Source organism: Diceros bicornis, chromosome 9, assembly GCF_020826845.1.
Source record: "Diceros bicornis minor isolate mBicDic1 chromosome 9, mDicBic1.mat.cur, whole genome shotgun sequence".
Lineage (NCBI taxonomy): Eukaryota > Metazoa > Chordata > Mammalia > Perissodactyla > Rhinocerotidae > Diceros > Diceros bicornis.
In genome coordinates this window covers 28475935-28489939 of record NC_080748.1, presented here as the reverse complement: position 1 = coordinate 28489939, position 14005 = coordinate 28475935, and the positions used below count along the sequence as shown (strand labels likewise).

Sequence of the window (14005 nt, the reverse complement as noted above, 5' to 3'; positions counted from 1 at the left end):
CTTCTAGGTTTATGGACAGATTAACTGGTTGAATCATTGTGGTGCCATTTGATGAGATGGAATAAATGGGGGAGTGTATGCTTGGGAGAGGAAGAGAAAAGCTCTGTTTTGGCTATATTAAATATGGTCGTGGATGTGGATAATGTAGATAAAAGCAAGAGAATACGGTGGGAACTGCTCAAAAAACAAACTTTTGGGGCAAGCTCACATGTAGAAAAGGGGTGGAAGAAGAGGTATCAGAAAGGGAGGTAGAAAAAGAACCAGGAGACTCAGAGAAACAGGGAGAAAGTTTCAAGAAAGTGGCATTGGTTAACCGTGCAACAAGTTGAGGAAAGAAGATGAGGACTGAGAAAGGACCTTTTACTTGAGCAATGAGGAGGTTGTTGGGAATCTTCGACAGAGCATTTTCACTAGATTGGGTAAGGGTCCCCCTGAGTACCAAGTCCCTGGAAAAGGCTAGTGGGTAACGGGAAGTGCTCTAAACAGCTCTAAAGTGTTGTCCGTGTAAAGCGGTGTTGATGTGACTGTTGTCATGGAAACAGAAACCATTTAGGAGAACTAAAAGCCGCTTAAAACCCCTGACTCTAGCTCATCACAGCCCCTTGATCTGTTGTGAAAGACGGTAATAAAAACAGTCATTAGAGCGGCAGGGCTAATGCAGGTTTCTTCCTCTCAGATGTAGCCCCTAACTGGAAATCTTCCCCCCTTCTTGAGAAGGAAGCCAGCACCAACACCCACACCAAGTTCTATAAAGCACAGCTGACCTGCTGACCAAAGTTCCTTACTCTCTTGCTATTGGCTGACGCTGTTCATAATATATAATTTGCTGTTTCACTTTTCTTTTAAAGAAACAAGCTGAATTACTTGCAGGAGGAGGACAGGAGAGGGAGAGGAGACAGAAGCCAAGGCAGCTGAAAGAAAGAAAACTTCAGGTGAGCATTTTTATCTTTGCTTTGTGAATTCATTGATGAATAAGCCTTTGCTTATTCCTTCATAGTCAGAAGAACAGTTTTTGAAAAGCAGATTTATTTTGTTCTACTATAAATTTTTTTCTACTAAATACACAATAGCTTAAAAAATCTTGGGAAAATACAAAAAAGTAGAAGGAAGCAAAAACCTTCACTGAGCTAGCCTCTATTGATATTTTAGGGGTATTTCTTTCCATTCTTTTTTGTGTGTCTGCATACGATTTTAGTTTGATTTTCATAGTTGTCTTCATACTGTATGGATAATTTATTTTTTCCGTTAAAGCATAAATTTTTTCCACGTTGCTGTAAATTCTTTATAATCATAACTTAAAATTGCTGCATGATATTGCATTGAGGAGATTTACTATCCTTTAGCCAAGCATTCTCCAATTTTGGGCCATATAGCATCTTTCCTATTTTTCATAGACTGGGTCATTTGATTGTGTAACTTATATTTTTTCCATTCAGGGTCTTGTTCTTTGGGGAGAGGAGGTTGAATTTGAGAATGCAGATTTCAGTGGTTTTACTCAGAGGCACAATGAGAGGGAAAGAGTGTGTGCTTGTAATCTGCTTATTACCCCTTTGGGACCTCAATTGGCGGTACTCAACTCTGGCTATAGATTCACTTAGAATCAACTGATTCTGAGGAGATTAGAAAATTACCCCTAGAATAATTGAAACTTAACTTTTGGTGATGAGTCAGTCATCTGTAGTTTTTTTTTTTTTTTTAATTTCAAAAATCTACCAGGTGGTTCAAATGGGTGGCCAGTATAATAACGTCTAATCTAGGTTATTTGAAATATTTTCTGTCTCTGACACATACCTGAGAGTAATACATCTTAAGGGAAGGGAGGTACACTTTCAGGCAAGCCACTCAAGTCTACCTTTCAATGCTATATAAATAATGCAAGAGTAATTTGTGGGAAATGTAAGACTTCTAGAAATTTCTATCATTCATCTCAACCACATAAACTCTTGAGATGAGAATCTACTTGAGAGTTTCAATTTACTAATATTTTAAAGAGATGGATTCATTTTCTGGTGGTTAGAAGTTAGAGAGGTTGAGGGTCCAGAATGTTCTAAATGTATCAAAATTAAGCCTAGCATCTGTTAGTAGCCTGCCAAGGTAGCCAGACTTCCTTTCATTTGCAAACTCTTCAAGGATCAAACACAAGGTGAGCATTTAATAGCTGCTATTAAATGTTATTAATAGGTATGAATTTTAATAATATTAAAAGGCAGAGCAAAGACTGATGGGATTGGATTTGGAGGCAGCAAGTGGATTATCCTGGCTATCCAGGAGCGTAGACATGGCACTTACTTTTCTGGACCCCATGTCCCGAGAAGGAGAGTGGACAGAGTTTATACCAGAGCTATGCTCTGGTTTTTCCAATTAGGAATTGAGAATAGACCAAAGGCAGCTAAACCAAGTCAAAGCCTCTGCTGCTGCATAGCCTACAGCAGGGATGTACTTCTTTTAAATCAACCTAACTTGATCAAGAGGATGTTAACGAAATTTCTCCTTATTTTGACTCAGTGGTGGAGAATATCTGTTTAGCACCTTCCTTGATGAACCTAACTGTTCACATAGTACTTCACTATTTACAAAACTCGTTTACATACAGTAGTTCATTTGACCCACATAATGGCCCTGCATGCTGGAGGGTGTAATTCTTATTTTACAGCTGGCAAAGGTGAGGCCCAGGGAACATAGGATCTTTCCTAAAGTGGAACCAGAATTGGCCCTGGTTGAGCCCAGGGCACATGTCCCCTTCCTTACAACTTGGATGATAATTATTGTAAAAAATTTATTGAAACAAATTTTGTTATGTCTATGTAACTGAATACTCTTTTAGCCATTTAAATGACGTTGATGTTGGGGCCCGCCTGGTGGCACAGCGGTTAAGTGCACACACGCTCCGCTTCGGTGGCCTGAGGGTTCGTAGGTCTGGATCCCCGGGCTGCACCAACGCACCGCTTGTCAAGCCATGCTGTGGCAGTGTCCCATATAAAGTAGAGGAAGATGGGCACGAATGTTAGCCCAGGGTCGATGTTCCTTAGCAAAAAAGAGAGGGATTGGCATCGGATGTTAGCACAGGGCTGATCTTCCTCACAAAAATAAATAAATAAATAAATGACAATGATGTTTATTAATTGGCACAGAAAGGTGATCATGATACAGTGATAAGAAAAAAGCAAGGTACAAAACAGCATTATTATAGACACTCATTTTTGTTTAAAAATATTTGAAGAAACATGAAAGGAAGCAAATGCACAAAAATTCAGATATGTCTGGTTGGTGGTAAATCTTGTAATTTAAGTTTATTTCAGCTTATATTACCTTGTTATTTTTTACCATAAACATTCACTACTGGTGTAGTAAAAATGTAAAGTAAATTAAATAGAATTGTTCTTGTCTTTCTGGTTGGCTCTTTTCAGATGAAATTGTCCCAACTCCTTTTACTTGGCCACACAGAATCCTCCCATTTAATTCCCCATGAGTTTTGTTCATTGTTGTCTCAAATCTTATTGTTATCGTTAGCTAGCATCAACTGAAAACTTACCAAGTGTCAGGGCACCAAGTTAATCACTTCCCATCCATTTTCTTCATCAATACTCACTCTAGTCCTCCCTATGCAGATAAGTGTTTTGAAGCTCAGAAAGGTGAAGTAATAAGAGTGACCAAGAGGCAGAGCTGAGACTTAAACTTGGGTCTGTTCTAACTCAAAAGCACATGTTCTCATTCATTATACCATCCTGCCTCCCTATCCATCTGGGATCATGCGGCGTACCCTCATCATCTAAGCAACACTCATTTTGGAAGAAAGACGATATATCTTTGCAACATACTCATTGCTATGTGTCAGGATCACCTTGAGTATTTTTAGTATCTCGTGTGTATTCCAGACTCAGGGACCTCTCCTGCTCTTCTAGTTTGTCTTGCACACCAGACATCTGAGGTGTGCTAGTCCCCCAAGGGCTAAACCTAGAAGGTGAAAGCCTAACAAGGGATTGTACAGTTATCCAGTGAGCTCTGGCTAATGCAGCAGCCAAGCTGGACAATGTGGAGAAAGGCAAGAATTTGCCTGGCTTGCTCAGCTTTGCTATAGAGCCTTATCAAATCCATGGAAGAACCCCCCAACACTGTATCTACGCTTTTCTCAGGGGGCTGACAACTGCCTTCTTTGTACTGGAGTTATTTACGGGGGGGTGTCATCCCTTCTACTGGACCAAGAATGCCTGAGGATAGAAAACCCAGTACATGGGCTTATTAAGAATAAATGGGGAGGTGTAAATAAATTGATTATGGTGCAGATAAATTAATTAATCAATGAACGTAGACTTTAGTTAACAGCTTGTGTTTATCTCTGTTGAACATATTAACCTCTATATATTAACTGACCTATGGAGAAAATGATACAATCTTTGAGAATATTTAAAGGAAAACTTCTCTTATTGGATTGATGACTTGGTGGCAGTATGGGCTGATTCTTTTAACAAAGAAAGTAATGGGGATCCGGCCCCGTGGCTTAGTGGTTAAGTGCGCAGGCTCCACTACTGGTGGCCCGGGTTCGGATCCCGGGTGCGCACCGACACACCGCTTCTCCGGCCATGCTGAGGCCACGTCCCACATACAGCAACTAGAAGGATGTGCAACTATGACATACAACTATCTACTGGGGCTTTGGGGAAAAAAAGGAGGAGGATTGGCAATAGATGTTAGCTCAGAGCGGGTCTTCCTCAGCAAAAAGAGGAGGATTAGCACGGATGTTAGCTCAGGGCTGATCTTCCTCACAAAAAAATAAATAAATAAATAAGAAAGTAATGGGGAACAACGAATTGAAGCTAAAGAATCCAAAGGTTGAAAGGATCCTTAGGAAGAGCAGGGGCCAGGCATGGAAGCTTTTTGCATTTTTAGTGTTTCAAGAAAAGGTTTCAAAGAAGGGAGGAAGCAGATCTGAGGAAGAACAAGAAGGAAGAACAGAGAGGAAAGGGGCAGCACAGGACGGGACAGGGGAGGGATCGGGAGAGGAAGAGAGGAGAAGGGTGGGGGGGGGAGGGGAGCGTATTTGCTCTGGAAGTTTAAAGATTAATTAAGCTGGGAGAATTTAAAAGGATCCAGTCCATTGTTACTACCTCTATTGTGCATTATAAAAACAAGAATTTTTTTTATCATGAAAAAATGACTATTTTCCATATAAGTGTCCTCTTGTGAGGCTGTAGAGACATCATTTAGCTCATTTGCACCTGTAGCCCACAAAACACAGAGTACTGAGTCTACAGAATGCTTGGAGGCACCACAGAGTCTTTGAAGTAAGTTGGTTTCTTTTTATTTTGAGTCTTACCTTAACAATGACTTTGTTCTCTTGTACATTTTCTGAGCAAGTTGAAGGCAGTTCCCCTTGTTAGCTGTAGCAGGCATAAATCCCTGCCAAGAACTTGTTAGCATAGAGTAAGAAAGACTATTTGCAACCCTCAGAGATATCAATAGTGTCACTTTCTACAATGTTTAGAACAGAGCACCATTTGGGTCCCTTTTGCAACGGCTCCCTTGTCCCCATGCCATTGACCCTATATTCCTGTCCCCAGACCTTAGATTTGAATTTCAGAGACAGAAAATTTGTGAGAAAAAATACACTAACACCATTTTGTTGCAAAAGACCATTGGGATTTTTTTTTACCCCAGAAGATTATTATTGTGAGACATAAAATGAGGGAGTTAGATAATAGTTCCACTAGCTCTTTCATTGGTCATTTATTTGAGCCACAAGCTGTGCTAGGACCAGGCATACAGCAGTAGACACATGAGACCCCATTCTTGCCTTCAGTGGGGGAACAGTCTGGTGGGTGGGGATAAACAGGAGCTAGTGACTGCCCTGTGGGGTAAGTGTGAGGACAGGAAGCCCAGGCAGCTGCAGGAGCATGTGACGCAGCAGCCAGCCAAGACCAGGAGGGATCAGAGAAGGCTTTTTCTAGAAGAAGTGATGTCTAGAAAGAAACCTGAGATAGGATAAGAGATAGACAGGTGATGAGCTGGAGGTCAGAGTGAAGAGGCAAGAGAGAGCCTGGTGTGTTTAGGGCATTGAAATAAGTTCCATGAGGTTGGAGTAGATTGTACTGAGGAGAATGGTGAGGAGAGAAGATGGTGGATGACAAGGTCCAAATTGTGAAGAGCCTGGAGTTGAACTTTATTCTGAGGTGATGATGGGTTTTGAGTAGAAGAGTAACGTGGTCAGATATACACTTTGGAAAGGTCACTCTGGCCACTGTGTGGAGAATGGATTGAGAACAGCAAGAGTGGAAGCAGGGAGCAGCTCAGGAGACTGTGTCCATTGTCCAGATGAGAAACGACAGCCTGTCCTAGGATGGCCCTGAGTTGGCCCCTGTGACAGAAGGAGGGGCTGGTGGAGACCATTGGGTAATGAGGCCAGGTCTGCCTGGGGGGAGATGCTGGGCAGCAGGGTCGTCTAGGGGAGAAGGAATGCCCACAGTTTGCTTTTGCTCCTTGCCCTCTGCTTTTTAGGTTATAGATGCCCAGTGACCCCAGGCTACTGGCAGCTGCCTAGGGCACTTCCTGTGCAATTCCTCTGGTTTTCAATTTTACTGGACATATGAAAACATTCTCTCCTTATCTGTTTGTTTCCTACTATCCTATACAGATATCCTGCCCCTGGCATACGAAAGTTCTTAGGCTTTTCTTCCCTTGGCAACAGACGGGGTTGCAAAGGCATGATGCTACATCGAATGTATACAATGTGCTATGCAGTGCAACTGTGTTGCAGCCTCACTTGTGTGGCCTCCCTGGTCCTCTCAGTAACTCCAAGAGGTTGAGGACTTGCTAATGCTCACACAGTGAGCAAGGGTAGAGCTAGGATTTGGATCCTGTTGGGACTTACTCCCACAGGTTTTCCATGATATGATAATACTTCTATATCATTCCAGGAAGCATATGACGTTTAACAAACTACCTTTGTAAATAATTCCTTTGAATTGCTTCTTTAAGAAGTGAATTTAATGGTAGAATATGAAATGCCTAGGTAGAAGGGAAGAGAAAGGGAGAGAGTTTTAATTTGAATGAGGGGGTTTTGGGGGAGCCCCTGAGTCATGTCATTTAGTCACTTTGATTGTGGACAGGGAGAGTCCTACTGCTGACACAGCTGTAGGAAATTATTGGAATGAGTAGGGCAATGGCCTCTGAGATAACACTTGCTGATCTTCTGTCTTTGGAATCAGAATGTTACTGCCCGAAAAGGGGGTTCGTCTGCCCACTGCAAGACATGCCAATAGTCAAGAGGCAAGGTGGTAGGAAAAAAGGACTTTTTATTACAGCTTGCTAGCAAGAGGGAAGATGGCCGACAAATGTCTGAAAAAAAAACCATCTTAACTGGGTACAAAATCTAGCAGCAGTTATGTAGGCTGGTGGGTTATAGGGGAGGGGGTTAGGAATGTTGACATTCTGGTGTTACAGACTGGGAGTTGCCACACCAGATCTTTTGGTTTTCATTGATGACGGCTATTAGCATAGATTCTCTGTTGCGGGGGCCGGGGGGGGGGTGGTCATCACGTTCCTAATGAACTCAAAAGAACAAAGTTATCATCTTATCACAGCTGGGAGATACATGCACAAGCAGGGGTTGTAAAATCTACAGAGCAGTTAGACCTCCTGGAGGGTGCATATCTGGCTGGATTAGCTAGTTAGAGGTCATTCAAAGTTACAGTAGGGTTTCTTTTCTACAACATGGCTTCCCTCATGTCAATCTTGTCTTGAGCCAGTATCAAGAAGACTTGGGAATTAGAGACTCTGATGCAGAATGATTCTTTGACCTCACTTAGATCAGAAATTGGGTCAATAAGAGATACCTCCAATCTTCCTTAATACACCAATGAAGTGCATTAGAAAAATGGCAAAAAATTGTTGAGATATTTTTATAATATTAAATCCATAACCAGTGTTATAGGCTCATATGTTCTATTAACAAAGAAGAGCTGAGAAAAGTTATGAGAGCCAGAGAGAAGACAGTATTTAGTCAAAAAAGATGCTTTAAAAAAAAAGAAGTCATATCTCCAAGGAGCTCAGAGCTCTCCTTAAGTTTTTAAGTTTTTTTTGTGTTGAATTTGTGTTTCTTTGTTTACTGCAGTGGCTGAGTGTTAGCGGTTAGGATGAATGTGGAAGAAAAGCTAACTTTTGGAGAATATTAGAGAATGAAACAAGGGGATTTAGCAAAGACACAGGTGGGAAGAAGGACGTCAGAGATAATGCCATGCATCTTGCTCTTGGCGGCAGAGAGAGGCGCCCTCACGTGCATGGATGCCAATCTTCTGCTAGAGTTCAGTCCCTGCTACCTCCCTGTGGATAAGTTGTTCTTTGGGAGCGTTTGTCACCTTAAAATAACACAAGAAAGAATGAAATTGTGAATAGACTCCAGTTTTAAGAGGTAGTTACCCCCAAATATGTCTATAACCCCTAGGCACCCTTTTGCACAGGGAAATTCTCAAGAAAGGAACTCCAGAGGAGGATGTGCAAACTGACCCATCAAGCGAATAGAGGAAAAAATCTTATCAGCAAAGGATAGAAAAAAGGCAATTATTGTTAAACCCTCAGTCCAATGTTGATACTTATAGGATCTGACATTTTGGCCACAGCAACACTTTCCAAATTGTCACTTTTCACCCATGCAGATCTTTGCCCTAGTGGCGGCTCTGGCAATACACAACTTGAGGTGCCTCGTCTTACATCTGTCCATGTACATTTCCGGTGGTGGATGTCATTTTACCATACGTTCTGTGGTCTGAGTGAAGTTCTCCTTTCAGTAGAAGAAGGCCACGGCTAGTGTGTGCTGCATGTCCAGCCCTGCCCCCAAACTGGGCAAAATAGTCAAGGTTTCAAGAAGGCCCAACAGCCTGATGCAGAGTCCAGGCAAGGAAGGCTCTTGCAGCTCCCGTGAGTTCTCAGGAGTCAGGGAAAGTGCTAGAAGGAGAGGGAGGCAGACACAAGCTAAAGGGCACTTGTGGATCGGCGTCTGGGAGAAATCACTGAAAAGCTGACAACCCAACTACTACGATTTCAAGAAAATGTTCTAATTAGAAAACTTAGTATCATAGGGTATGTATGGTCTTCAGAACTAAAATAGGAAACCAAAATAATGAATTCAGTTCTTTTGGGGGTTTCTGAACTTTCTCTGAACATTCTGGAATTTAGTCAGGAGGCAGGTCAGAGAGACTGACCAATCGCCAACTTCCCCCTTCCTATTTGCCCAATCCTGGTGGGTTCCTGAGGAAACTGAGGAGAGATGGTGAAGGGGGCTGCAAAGTTTGCTTGTAGAAGAATCCAGTTAGATTAGGCGATTACAAGGGAGAAGCTGCTCGGTGCCCTTGGTCTCTCACAGGGATCCTCTGCCTGTTGTGACAATTGCTTGTTAAAGCCTTTCCACCTTTGCTGCAAGGACTCACTCAGATCTTCCCCCTGATAGAAAATAGACCATTTCCAAAGACTGTTCTTCAGGGCCTTCAAGCTATTCCAGGAACCCGTGGAAATCCTATGAGCAACACACGAAATTTTCTACCTGCTGAGCTCCAGGGTGAGTCAGGCACATTTGGTTGGGATCAGGGAGGAGAGGGCCCTGTGAGCTTTGTAGCTTCCAAATGTGGTGTCCTGACCAGAGGACAAAAATGAGACAAGAAAACTCTGCATAAGCCCTGGAGGAGAAACGTTAGTGGTTCTGCAGGGTGAATCATCAGGCCCCAGGACTCTGGTTGAGAAGTCCCTCTGGGCCCCAGAGTTGTTACTGGGAATTTCTGCAGTATGCAGAAAGTGACTTGGAGAATCTCCTCCTAAGGGGACTTCCCGAGCCATAAATGCTATTTAATGCCTACTGGTTTACAGTAGGGCTGTGAGCACCTCTTTCACCATGGGGCCGGGATTCTAACTTCACAGCTATGAAGCATGGGGAAGTAAATGGCATTCGGAAGGCAAAGGGACATGAGCCTGGTGGTGCATGAAGTGACTTGCACTTTGGGGCACTTTTGGGGAGACAGGGCAGAGGAAGGATTGGAGCAGCAGAAGGCTCCAAGGTGCTGACTCCATGGAACCGGGGGCCTGTGTGGTTCCCTCCCCTGCACCTCATTTATTCTGGAAGCCTAGAGGCTAGCTCAGTTCCTCATTCAAAAGATGTTGCAATCTCAGCTCTTTTCATCTGGATTTCTATTTTGATCTCCAAGAACTCACTTCACTTTATCCCTTTGAAAAATTCTGAAAGTGCCAAGAGGCCACTTCTTGTGGCCTGTCTCTGGGAGGCCGGAAAGGTCTATGAAGCTTTATGTTTCTGCCCTGACATTCGGGGCCTGTTTCGGCTAAGGGCTGAGCTAGCAGTCTTGGATTTCAAGAGCTAGGCACTCAACAATACTACCCTGTTTTGGGGGCATATTAGTTCAGCACTCTGGGCCTCTGGGATTTTGAGGGACAAACAAGTTGTAGAATCTTCTAATCCAGAGGGTTACAACTTAGGGGAGCTAAGCCTGTGAGCCTTTGCAATAACAACGGCTAATACGTGGTGCTGCCTCTGGTCCAGGCCTGGCCTAAGTGCCACTCGTGTATCATCTCACTTCAGCCTCACAACAACCCTGTGAAGTAGGAATATTATTATCGTTATCCTATTTTACTGACAAGTAAACTGAGGCACAGGGAGATAAAGTCAGCAGCCCAAGGTCATAGAGCTAGTGAGTGAAGGAAGCGGGACTCAAATCCAGAGTCTGTGCTCTTCCCTGCTGCTCTGCTACTGCTCCCCAGCAGCAGAGCCGCTGTCACGCCTTGCACCATTTTTTATCACTAAATCAACTCTCGGCCCTTGCTTTTATATTTCTACTAATGCTCTGAGATCCTTTTTGCCTCTTTAATCATTTCTCTAAGGCCCATCGTTGAGGGTTAATCACAATAGTTCACATCATTGAGCGCTCACCCTGTGTGAGATACTTCACATGCATTATGCCGTTTACTGAGAAGGAAACTGAGGCCCAGAGAAGATGAGTCACTTGCCCAAGATCCTAAAACTTGTAAATGGCAGATTTAGCTCTATGACCTAACACCAACTCCCTTCTGTGATCATTCCATGAACTTTAAAAAGAATATCCTATTTGCCATTCCACAGAATGTGGTGGCTCTGGGAGGTAAAATCCAAGTTATGTTCTAAAATTATTAGACAAAACGAAGAGATCATTGTGGGGCAAGTTGTGAATTGCAGGATGGGTTATTAAAGCAGAAGCTTCCTAATGTGGAGAAGTTCAAACTCCCAATGGCATAGCAGCTAGACATAGATGTAAATGAGGAGGAGAAGAAGCCTAATGGGGCGGTGAATTCACCTGGACCGTCAAATGGTTCCATGTCTAACGCACACATTTCACAAGCCTGCTGCGGTAACTCTCGTTTCTCTGGTATTTAAGAGTTTACCAAGTTCCCCCAAATATGTGCTCGGCAGAATAGGGGATGCAAAAATCAGTAGAGGACTGTCTCTTCCTCCTGCAAATCTCACAATCTGGAGAGGCCAGTGTGATGTGTTGGCCTAAGATACAGCTGTCAAAGCAAAGGAAGAGCTAATTTTAAGCTGCAGTCACATATTCACAAGTGCTGTAAGAATGACAAAAAAGAGAGAGGCCTGTGGGAAGTGTCAGTTGGGTACAGTGACATGCAGAAGGCAATGCTGAAAAAGAAGAGCATTTAGCTTGACAAGAGTTAGGCACCTTGCAGAATGGGGAGGAGGGGAGGTAGAGATGGGGGAAAGGCAGAGACAGAGAGAGCGGAGTGGAAGGCACAGGAACACGAGGAAGAAGTGCAAATCCAGGTCTGGGCTGCCTGGCACTGAGGAGCAGCAAAATAAGAACAGTAAAGCCAGCCTCACAGTTTTCAAAGTGTTTTTACATCCATTTTATGTTTGCTCTTCTCAGAGCCCTCTTCAGATATCGGGCTGGGGGGCATCGTTATCCTCATTTTACAGATAAGCTAAGTGATGTGTCTGGCCAAGGCCACATGTATCTAGAAAGTGGCAGACCAGGACCCAGATCTCTGTGCTCTTTCTGCCCTCTGTCCCCTCATTGCATGGCTCCACTAGTTGGTGCTGAATCTCATCTGGGAGAATACAGGTACAGCTGCGACAAGTAGCGGAAAGTCTTATGTTTCTGGTTGAGGAATTTGTATTTGGTCTGATAGATAATTATAGGTTCATGATGAAATAAAAATGATGTTTTAATTGGTTTAATCTAGCAATGGTGTACAGGTCAGGAGATGTGTACAGTTTCTAGGCATCAGCTAACACAGCCCAAGGTTAGGATGGTGACTTTGAACATAGAGAATAAGGATAGAATTCAAGGCACATCACAAAAACAATGCAGATAGCTTTGCCAATTGATTGGATGTGACATAAAAGAAAAAGAAAAATTAAAGAAAAAATTCCAATAGTGGTCAGCTGTATTAGTCAACTAGGGCTGCCATAACAAAATACCATAGACTAAGTGGCATAAATAACAGAAATTTATTTCTCACAGTTCTGGAGGCTGGAAAGTCTAAGAACAAGGCACCAAAAAGATAGATTTCATTCTGAGGCTTTGTCTCTTGACTTGTAGGCAGCTGTCTTCTTGCTGTGTCCTCACATTGCAGAGAGAGAGAGAGAGGGAGTGAGAAAGAGAGAGCGCAAACTCTTTCATGTTTCTTCTCATAAGGACACTAATCCTATTGGATCAGCACCCTACCGAATGACCTCATTTAACCTTAATTATCTCCATAAATGTCCTTCCCGCAAATACAGCCACGTTGAGGGTTGAACTTCAACATATAAATTTCAGGGGGACAGAAACATTCAGTCTATAACATCAGCTGAGTGGGATTGGTTTGAGGAGGAGGATAAACTCAGGTCAGGTTTGGAGTAGAGACGGAATCTCCAAGGCTATCCTGTAGGCAACTAGAAATGTGGGAATATAGCTCAGGTTAGCATTCAGGAAAAGCCACTTCAGTTCTCTTGATCTCAGTTTTTTTTTCTTTATTTATAAAATTGAGATAGTAATGCCAATGCAGCCTATCTCAAAAGATAGACAAGTGGAGCAAATGAGAAGAAAACTCTTTGCAAATTATAAGATGAAAATATGATATTTTCATATTGAAGAGGAGGAAGACTATCCTCTACCCACTCTGGATCCTTTCTGGCTGGGCTACAAATTAAATTGACATGAGACCGAATAGCAGGAGAAAATCAAACAAAGCTTTATAACACGTATACATGAGAGAGACCCGGAAAAACTGGGTAACTTGGAAAAATGGTGGAGGTTCTCTTCTTAAATAGATTCAGGTAAAGACAAAGAAGGATGTTGTGGGTGGGAGGAGTCAGCAGTTGGAGATTACCAGAAAAACACAGTAAACAAGAGTAAGGTTATTATGCAGATTTAAGGCCTTGCCTTCCACATTGATAAGTTTCTAGAGATGAGGTCATCCCCCCTCCCAGTACAGGGAGGGAGACACCTTTACAAATGGAGATTTCTCTTATAAATGTAAATGTTTGGTAAATAGAACTTTGATAAGAATGGCCTTAGCAAGGACCCTCCCAGTCTATCCATACCCAGAGTTATCTAGGTGATGGCCTGTCCCAGGGACAGGCCTTCTATGTTAAATCCTTTTAGGCAGTTAGTGGTGGGGAGGTCAAAGTTTCTTTCAGAGTCTTCTGAGCCTTTATTGTCTTCAGCTTGAAATAATCTGCATACCAGAGTGGCACACCTTGGGACGGCCTGCCCTGAACCCCATCAATATGTAAAAGATATATCTGGGAGTCCGAGGCAGAGAGAAGGTGCTAAAGTCTCCAAGGTGGTGAGTTCTTGGGGGATTATAGGGAGGGGTGAGCCGAGGACCACGGTGGAGCTCCAGTGGGTGTCTCAGTTGGATGAAAGAGAGCTCCCAGTGGATTAGGAAAGGCTGAGCAGTCAGGAAGTGGAAAACTACAAGGTCTCAGGGCCACAGAAGTCAGAGGAGGGGAGATTTCAAAGACAAGATGTGAGGATCA

The 14005-nt window shown here is 43.1% G+C and overlaps 1 protein-coding gene across 1 annotated transcript in view; it reads left to right on the top strand.

Annotated features, from left to right (window-relative positions):
- The first annotated feature begins 855 nt into the window (after positions 1 to 855).
- Positions 856 to 14005, top strand: part of CYSLTR2 (cysteinyl leukotriene receptor 2) — a 37899-nt gene continuing 24749 nt past the window's right edge. Inside the window, exon 1 of the mRNA XM_058548165.1 lies at positions 856 to 932. The gene's annotated coding sequence lies outside the window, so the exon portion shown is untranslated. The remainder of the gene's footprint in view (positions 933 to 14005) is intronic.